Consider the following 8,835-nt stretch of genomic DNA (forward strand, 5'->3'; position numbering starts at 1 on the left):
TAGAACTAGAAACATTCAGGTTTAGCCGCACGTCGTTCAAGACGGCTAAACCCGAATGATTCCAGTTCTAAGTCTAGTGTTAGTTCTAGTTTTAATTCAATAAAAATATACAACACAGTGATATCTAATGCTGACTAGCGCTACCTAGCACTGCCACTAGAACTAACAGAAGACCTAGAACGAGAAACATTCAGGTTTAGCTGTCTTAAGAGACGCATAACTGAACCCGAATGGTTCTGGTTCTGAGTCTAGTATTAGCTCCACTTTTCGTGTTTAACATTCGTGTTTAGCCGTGCCTCTCTCAAGACGGCTAAACACAAATGATTCTAGATCTAGGTCTTGTGTTAGCTCTAGTGCTAGTGCAAAACTAGAACTAACACTAGACCTAGAACTAGAAACATTCGGGTTTAGCCGCACGTCTTTCAAGACGGCTAAACCCGAATGATTCTAGTTCTAGGTCTAGTGTTAGTTCTAGTTTTAATTCACTAAAAATATACAACACAGTGATATCTAATGCTAACTAGCGCTACCTAGCACTGCCACTAGAACTAACAGAAGACCTAGAACGAGAAACATTCAGGTTTAGCTGTCTTAAGAGACGCATAGCTAAACCTGAATGGTTCTGGTTTTGAGTCTAGTATTAGCTCTACTTTTCGTGTTTAACATTCGGGTTTAGTCGTGCGTCTCTCAAGTTGTCTAAACCCAAATGATTCTAGGTCTAGGTCTTGTGTTAGCTCTAGTGCTAGTTCAAAACTAGAACTAACACTAGACCTAGAACTAGAAACATTCAGGTTTAGCCACACGTCTTTCAAGACGGCTAAACCCGAATGATTCTAGTTCTAGGTCTAGTGTTAGTTCTAGTTTTAATTCAATAAAAATATACAACACAGTGATATCTAATGCTGACTAGCGCTACCTAGCACTGCCACTAGAACTAACAGAAGACCTAGAACGAGAAACATTCAGGTTTAGCTGTCTTAAGAGACGCATAACTGAACCCGAATGGTTCTGGTTCTGAGTCTAGTATTAGTTCTACTTTTCGTGTTTAACATTCGGGAGCTCTAGTGCTAGTTCAAAACTAGAACTAACACTAGACCTAGAACTAGAAACATTCGGGTTTAACTGCACGTCGTTCAAGACGGCTAAACCCGAATGATTCTAGTTCTAGGTCTAGTCTTATAATAAAAATATACAACACAGTGATATCTAATGCTGACTAGCGCTACCTATAGTTCGTTTTTTTCTATAATACTTGTCAATGTAAATTATTTAGGGTTTCTGTTGGTATTATCTAGGACCCTTATAAAATTTATGTTGTTTTGATGGTTTTTAGTAACATTTTCAGTAACTATTTAGTTGAAGTTAAAATACTAATACATTTTTAGGTAAATACGATTTTCACGAAGTACATATTTGTTGTAAAAACGTGCTACAAAGTAATTAATAGAATAAAATACCTTTTCTAGGTAAATAAATGGCAAATAAACCCCCCACAACACTTTTTATGCACCTTTTCTTTTTGAATAACGAAAGCTCAAACGTCAATGTGACATATTTACTTCAAAACATGATAAAACAAAACTCCCTGTTAATTTTGCCAACTTTACAACAATTTGACAGGTATTATAGAAAAAAAATGAACTATAGCACTGTCACTAGAATTAACAGAAGACCTAGAACGAGAAACATTCAGGTTTAGCTACTTTTTGTGTTTAACATTCGTGTTTAGCCGTGCGTTCTCAAGATGGCTAAACACAAATGATTCTAGGTCTAGGTCTTGTGTTAGCTCTAGTGCTAGTGCAAAACTAGAACTAACACTAGACCTAGAACTAGAAACATTCGGGTTTAGCCGCACGTCTTTCAAGACGGCTAAACCCGAATGATTCTAGTTCTAGGTCTAGTGTTAGTTCTAGTTTTAATTCAATAAAAATATACAACATAGTGATATCTAATGCTTACTAGCGCTACCTAGCACTGTCACTAGAACTAACAGAAGACCTAGAACAAGAAACATTCAGGTTTAGCTGTCTTAAGAGACGCATAGCTAAACCCGGATGGTTCTGGTTTTGAGTCTAGTATTAGCTCTACTTTTCGTGTTTAACATTCGGGTTTAGCCGTGCGTCTCTCAAGACGGCTAAACCCAAATGATTCTAGGTCTAGGTCTTGTGTTAGCTCTAGTGCTATTTCAAAACTAGAACTAACACTAGACCTAGAATTAGACACATTCGGGTTTAGCCGCACGTCGTTCAAGACTGCTAAACCCGAATGATTCTAGTTCTAGGTCTAGTGTTAGTCCTAATTTTAGTTCAATAATATGCAACATAGTGATATTTTATGCTACCTACCACTTACCAGCCATCTTAAGAGAGATACGGCGAAATGGAATGTTTCTACTTCTAGGTCTAGTGTTAATTTTGTATTATTTGTTATTCAGCACTAGATATACAGTATATTTTTATTAAGCTATAACCTTAAGTTTGAGCAATCTTTTCTCATCTTATCATTATCAGTTATATTAGATTTTTTTATTAAAAATTGCTAATAAACTAATTTGTATTAAAAATTAACCAGACTCAGCTTATAAATAAATATTTATTTTCATGAACATTCATTATCTATTAATAGTAAAGTTAATGAATTGCATATTTAGTGATTTATTTTTATATAATAAATTCAAAACTTAATAGTTTTCGAAGCGTAAAAGCGTAGCTCATTAAAGCTGAAAGAGAACTCTCATCGCCTCGAGATGTTCGCGCTTTTGAGATGGCAGAAGTGAATTGAAGCGTGACCGTTGCAGACACGAGAGTCGATGCGCGACGTTGAGAAGTGGGTTTCCTTTGGTTTCCGGAATTGATTGCTATGGCATCATTAACGATATCGATATTGTTGTTTAAAGCACAATACGCTATACATACACGACATCCGAAAGCTATTATTCATATAAACACATCCACAAATCCATTTATTCAGCTGCTTTCATCTCCATTTCAACACAATTTATGTAATATTGATTCTGATAAAGATAAATTAAGACGATGAATTTATTGTTTATGGGGAAGGGATTGAGTGAAGAAGTGACTATGATTAAGTTTATTGATATAATGGGGTTTTCTAAGTTTACGTAGTAAAAGTTTAAATTTCGACGATGAATAAAAAGAAAGTACAGAACTAAGAGTTTTTATGTCTTACCGTTAACCTACATGGTAACATTTAATATCCTCGCCATGATCTTTTTTTCTTTTTCTCATATTCACTTCTTTCGCAGTTTCATCGACCTACTAACATAAATTTTGTTCTTCGGTCGTGTTTTACGGATGGATCTTATTATTCTCTCACGGACCCGGCTGCGATTTTAAGTTTACACACCGTGGTTTCTTACCGCGGTGGTAATAAGCGGTCTAATTAGATAAGTCGCGCCTTATTGTAAAAGTGTGCTTATTTAAAAAAATCCACGATAAGTTCCTTTCTAAAGTATTTAAAAGAAAAAGCGTACAAAATTGCTAAGTATTAAATTTTAAAACGCAATTGAAACGTTTCTAGGGAACGCAATGAGTTAAAATTTTTTAATCAAGTTAAACGGGTTGGTTTGTGGGACATTGTGATTTATTTTCTGGGTTACAGAGGTTATACTCTGTCACGTAATTTTATTTACTCGAAGGTTAGGACCTTTGCATTAAAATGAAAACTCCTGGAATAACTTTCTAATTTCTCTACCAGTTTCAAAGATATATTTTTTACAGATTTAATTTTTTTATCTAAATTCTTTTTCTGGGAATATTTAAAGTTTTGTACTTAAATTTTTAAGTACACAACAAAAAAAAAGCGTTTTAAAATGAAAACAAAGACATTCTTGACACTGATAACCACGCAGCTACTATGACAACAAAGAAACCCCTTTCTCCCGTTTTAATGCACAAAAGTCATTTCCGTTTGCGTCGCTTTTGTGGATAAGATAGTCGGAGCGACGGTGACAACGACTACGACGACTTTCGAAATCGCAAAAGGAATGGGATAAACGACCAAGGTGGATAAAGTGATGGGTAGACGTGACGATAAAACAGCGCAAGTAAACTTTCTAATTTTATGTAGTATCCACGCCGTCCACCATTTACTTTATCTGGAGATTCTGGAGCATTATAAATTTTAATGCGAGATTAGAATGAGGTATTAAAGCAGGTTATGAATTTCAGATTACTGTTAAAGAGGTGTTGTAGTGTAGTTAAAATGAACAACCTTTTCAAAATAAATAATGAATTATGTTTGTTTGAAAATAATGTTATTTGAAAAAACATTTGACTCTGGATAATTTTTGTTCTAACGGATTAACTTTATATGTAGCAACAATATTTAAGAAACCTAATTGGATGGAAGTACTTCTGGCAGGAGTTGTACATAAAGAGAATCAGGTAGTGGTTTTACGAGGCTTACGCTTATCCTTTGTAACCAGTATTAATTATGCTCCTACCTCTAAAAAGTTGAAGGAAAAGTAGATATTAAGAGATATGAGAAAGTCCAAAGTGAATGAAAGTCACTCAACAAAATTATACACCAAACTTAGCGATGATTTTCCATAGCGATAGAAAACCAAAGAAACTAAATGTAAATGTTAGATCTCCGTCAACTCTTATTGCAGTTCTAGAACTGGCTAAGGTTGCTTGTATTAATCTCCCAGTATCTGTAAAACAGTCCTTTTTGCCAAGTTTAGCATAAAAAATATGCTTCTTGATAGTTTGATGCATATTAAACACGCTTCTTAGCTACTGAGAGTGGATGGAAACGTCTCCGGACTTGGAGGCTCAGTGGGACTTATGACAAATCGCTAACAGTTCATATACGGGGATGTATTGTTAGTCACAAAAGTGGAGGTTAAAGGTCATGCCTAAATACTCTGTTAATGGTGATGACACAGAAAAAGACTCGTGTATGTTCTTGTCCCATTAAAGGGGCAAAGTTTCAAGCGACAACACTCAATTTTGTCTGAGTTATTATTATTATTATTATTGCTGCCGGGCTGAGGAGAGCGGCCCCTCTCGTTACCGCGACCTATAAGATCTATTGTAACTGTGGCTATGAGGTATTAGCCAACATAATAATACAATAATTATAAAATTAACTTTTGGCAGACTTTTATTTTGCGTCTGTTCTGTTTTACTTCAAAAACAATTGTGTGGCAAATATAAAAATAATAACAAATGAAAATACATTTTGTTTTTAAATGGAGCTGCTGCCACAGCACGCTACATCCACTTCCAAATGTGCCAACATAATAATACAATTATAAAATTAACTTTTTGACAGACTTTTTATTTTGCGTCTGTTTTGTTTTGCTTCAAAAACAATTGTGTGCAAATATAAAAATAATAACAAATGAAATACAATTTTTATGTTTTTAAATGGAGCTGCTGCCACAGCACGCTACATCCACTTCCCCTCCTATAAAGAAAGAACAGAAAGAGGGATAACATTTAGTCAAAAATTTGAATTAAAATTTAAAATGTACTTTTTTAGTTTTATTAATTATTAAATTGTTGACTTCAGGAGAAACGTTTTCGTTCAGAAAGAAAGCCGGTTTCAGCAAATCGAGGCTTACATTTATTTCTTTACTGTCTTTCAATACCACGAAAAATTTGGAAAATCTCTTCAACACTCTGAAGGGACCTTCGTACCTAGGAGACAACGTAGGTTTAATTCCAGTAATTTTAATAAATACAAAGTTTGACCTGAATAATTCTTTGTGAACAAAAGGTTTTTGGCTGGAATGTATGGTTGACTGAACTGGTTTAATGTCAGCAAAAGATGATTTTAAACGTGATAATAATGGTTCAGTTTCAATTGATGGTTCGGTAGGTAAGAAAAATTCTCCTGGTAATCTGAGTTGCTGACCATAAACCAATTCAGCGGATGAGCAACCTAAATCCTCCTTTAGGGATGACCTGAGACCTAGGAGAATCAAAGGCAAGTCATTGTTCCATCTAGTAGAATTACCTCGAGCAATAATCGCTGATTTCAAAGTACGGTGAAATCGTCTAATCATACCGTTACTTTGTGGGTGATAAGCAGATGTGTGTATTTGATGAGTACCTAAAAATAATTGGAATTTTGAAAATAATAGTGATTCGAATTGTCGTCCTTGATCGTGAGTGATCATGGTAGGAATACCGAAACGGCTGAAGTAATGCCTGAAAAGAGTATCTGCAATGAGATATCTTTTAGAGGAAAAGCCTCTGGCCACCGTGTGAAACGCTCAACGACTGTGAGCAGATAAGTACATCCAAGAGATGGAACAAGTGGGCGAACCAAATCAATGTGAATGTGTTCAAATCGAACTTTTGGAACTTTGATTTTGAGAATTGGCGATTTTGTATGCCTTTGTATCTTAACTTTCTGGCATTGTAAACATGATTTTGTCCAAATACGAATTTGTTTCGACATATGAGGCCAAAAGAATTTTGTTTTTATTAAATGAATGGTTGCTCGAATGCCAGGGTGAGATAAACCATGAAATTTTTGTATAACTATTTCTCTAAATTGCTGCGGAATGTAGATTCGCGGAGATTCCGTTGATATTTCACACCATAATTTGATATCAGGTAGCGTTGTGGGTTGTAGCAATAACTGATAGGGTGTTGTAGTGTGAGTGCGAAAAAATTGTTTATGTAGTAGGTTCGATAATTCGATATCTGTGAGTTGAGCTTTGTAAAGTGTAAGTGTGTCGGGGTACTGAGAATTTAGGGATTCAATATTTGTCCTAGATAAAGCGTCTGCAACAATATTTTAATTTCCCTTAATGTATCTCACATCGGATGTATATTGTGTTATGTAATTTAGGTACCTGGTTTGTCTTGGTGTTTTTTCTTAATTCTTGAATTGGTGATTCTTGAATTTTTCAGTTGAATCTCATTTGCCGGGCTGGTTTAGTCGGGGTGAAGGGATAATTTTCAGGTTGTGACTTGGTTTAATCGGACTGGGGGAAGAATCTTCTAGGTTGCGAGTTGCTTTGATCGGGGTCACCAAATGTGGCTATGAGGTATTAGCCAACATAATAATACAATAATTATAAAATTAACTTTTGGTAGACTTTTATTTTGCGTCTGTTCTGTTTTACTTCAAAAACAATTGTGTGGCAAATATAAAAATAATAACAAATGAAAATACATTTTGTTTTTAAATGGAGCTGCTGCCACAGCACGCTACAGTAACTTTAGCCCTCCAAAGGTTTAGGGCAAATGTAGGTCCTTAATAAACCTTAGTATTGTCCTGAGGTCTTGAACCTTTATATCGACAGGTAACAGAAGAGTTTTACCGAAGACGTTGTGTCTTAGACGGCCTCTGGCGACGCAATTGCACAGTATATGTTCAGCAGTTTCTGACTCGTCGTTGCATAGTCGACAAGTTTGATCCTCAGTTTGTCCAATGTGGAAGAGGTGGTATTTTAGGGGCGCATAAAACCTCTTTGGTTTTGTTTTGCGACGGAGTTATCATAGTCTTCGCTTGTCTGTGACCTGGAAGTTCTTTCCAGCGTAAGGCTATCTTTGAAGCCTCCCAGTTGTTGATTATTTGTTTTAGGTGGCTTTTTTGTAGTCCACAACTAGGTTGGGGTCCAATGAAGGGCGTGTTTGCTGCCTCTTTGGCCAGCTTGTCGGCCTTCTCATTGCCCTCAATGTTGCTGTGACCTGGAACCCACCATAGGGTAACATCATTGCCCCTAGCGAGTTCTCTCAGGTTGTTGGTACACTCTCTGATCAGTGCGGAGCCACACGTGTAGGCCTGAATTGCCTTTAAGACGGCCCGACTGTCTGTGAAAATGTTTATGGATGCACCTTTTTGTCCCTTCAAAGCGGTGCAGAAGTTTATAGCAAGAACTTCTGCTTGGAAAATTGTTAAGTCCGAGCTGAGGGGCAATTTGATGTGGCTATTTGGTCCATTGATGCCCATGCCTACTCCAGATCTTACTGTCTTTTAAGCATCGGTGTACCAGGCTAGGGCTCCTCTTTTTAGTTGAGCCCAATCATCCCTGCTACTAAATATGACCTTATACGGTTGGTTGAAATTGTATTCCGTCGGTATGATTTCCGTTTTAATTTCAATCAGGTGATTTAGACATGGGTCCTTGAGGATCTCGAGGTGTCCTCTGAGGTTACCCTGCATCAACTTGAGTGAAGAAACTGTTTTCAGTGATAAGGCACTTAAGACTGCCTCCTTTTGTATATATAAGTGGAGCGGTGTGAGACCGAGTAGGGCTTCCAAAGACATGCTAACCGCTGGATTTGTGCTAGCTGTTGTTGAGCTGTCTTATGTTTTTGGCCACCAAACCAATGAGGCGTAGGCGACCATGGGTCTGATTATTGCTACGTAGGCTCAGTGAGCCATTCGTGGTTTGAGACCCCAGTTCCTTCCTAGGAGCCTGCGGCTTTTTTTTGTCTGAGTTAGTCTATGTAGTTTATATATTTTACCTCAAAATGAAGGTGTTAGGCTTGTTACATTCTCCTTTCACCACTATCATTAGTTTCTATTTCAAATTTATAATTTTAGGATAGAATAGGAAGTGGTAATCTGGATAAAAGACGAATATTACAAAAGTTACAAATTACATATAGCATGTGGACTTTTCAAATTAGATAATTGTTAGTTTTGTTATCTTTAAATATAGAAAGTTGGCCATTAAGTTCCATTTCTTTTATTTAATCACCTAGAGAAAGTTGCCAATAATTAATTAAATAAATCAATATTACTAAGAATAGTAATAATAATATTGACGTTAAATATTTTCTATTAGATTAACAAAGTGTTAATTAGAAAATTTTGCAAACTCAAAACTTCAAAGAAGTTCCACTT

This window comes from Onthophagus taurus, chromosome 7 (genome assembly GCF_036711975.1).
Source record: "Onthophagus taurus isolate NC chromosome 7, IU_Otau_3.0, whole genome shotgun sequence".
Classification (NCBI taxonomy): Eukaryota; Metazoa; Arthropoda; class Insecta; order Coleoptera; family Scarabaeidae; genus Onthophagus; species Onthophagus taurus.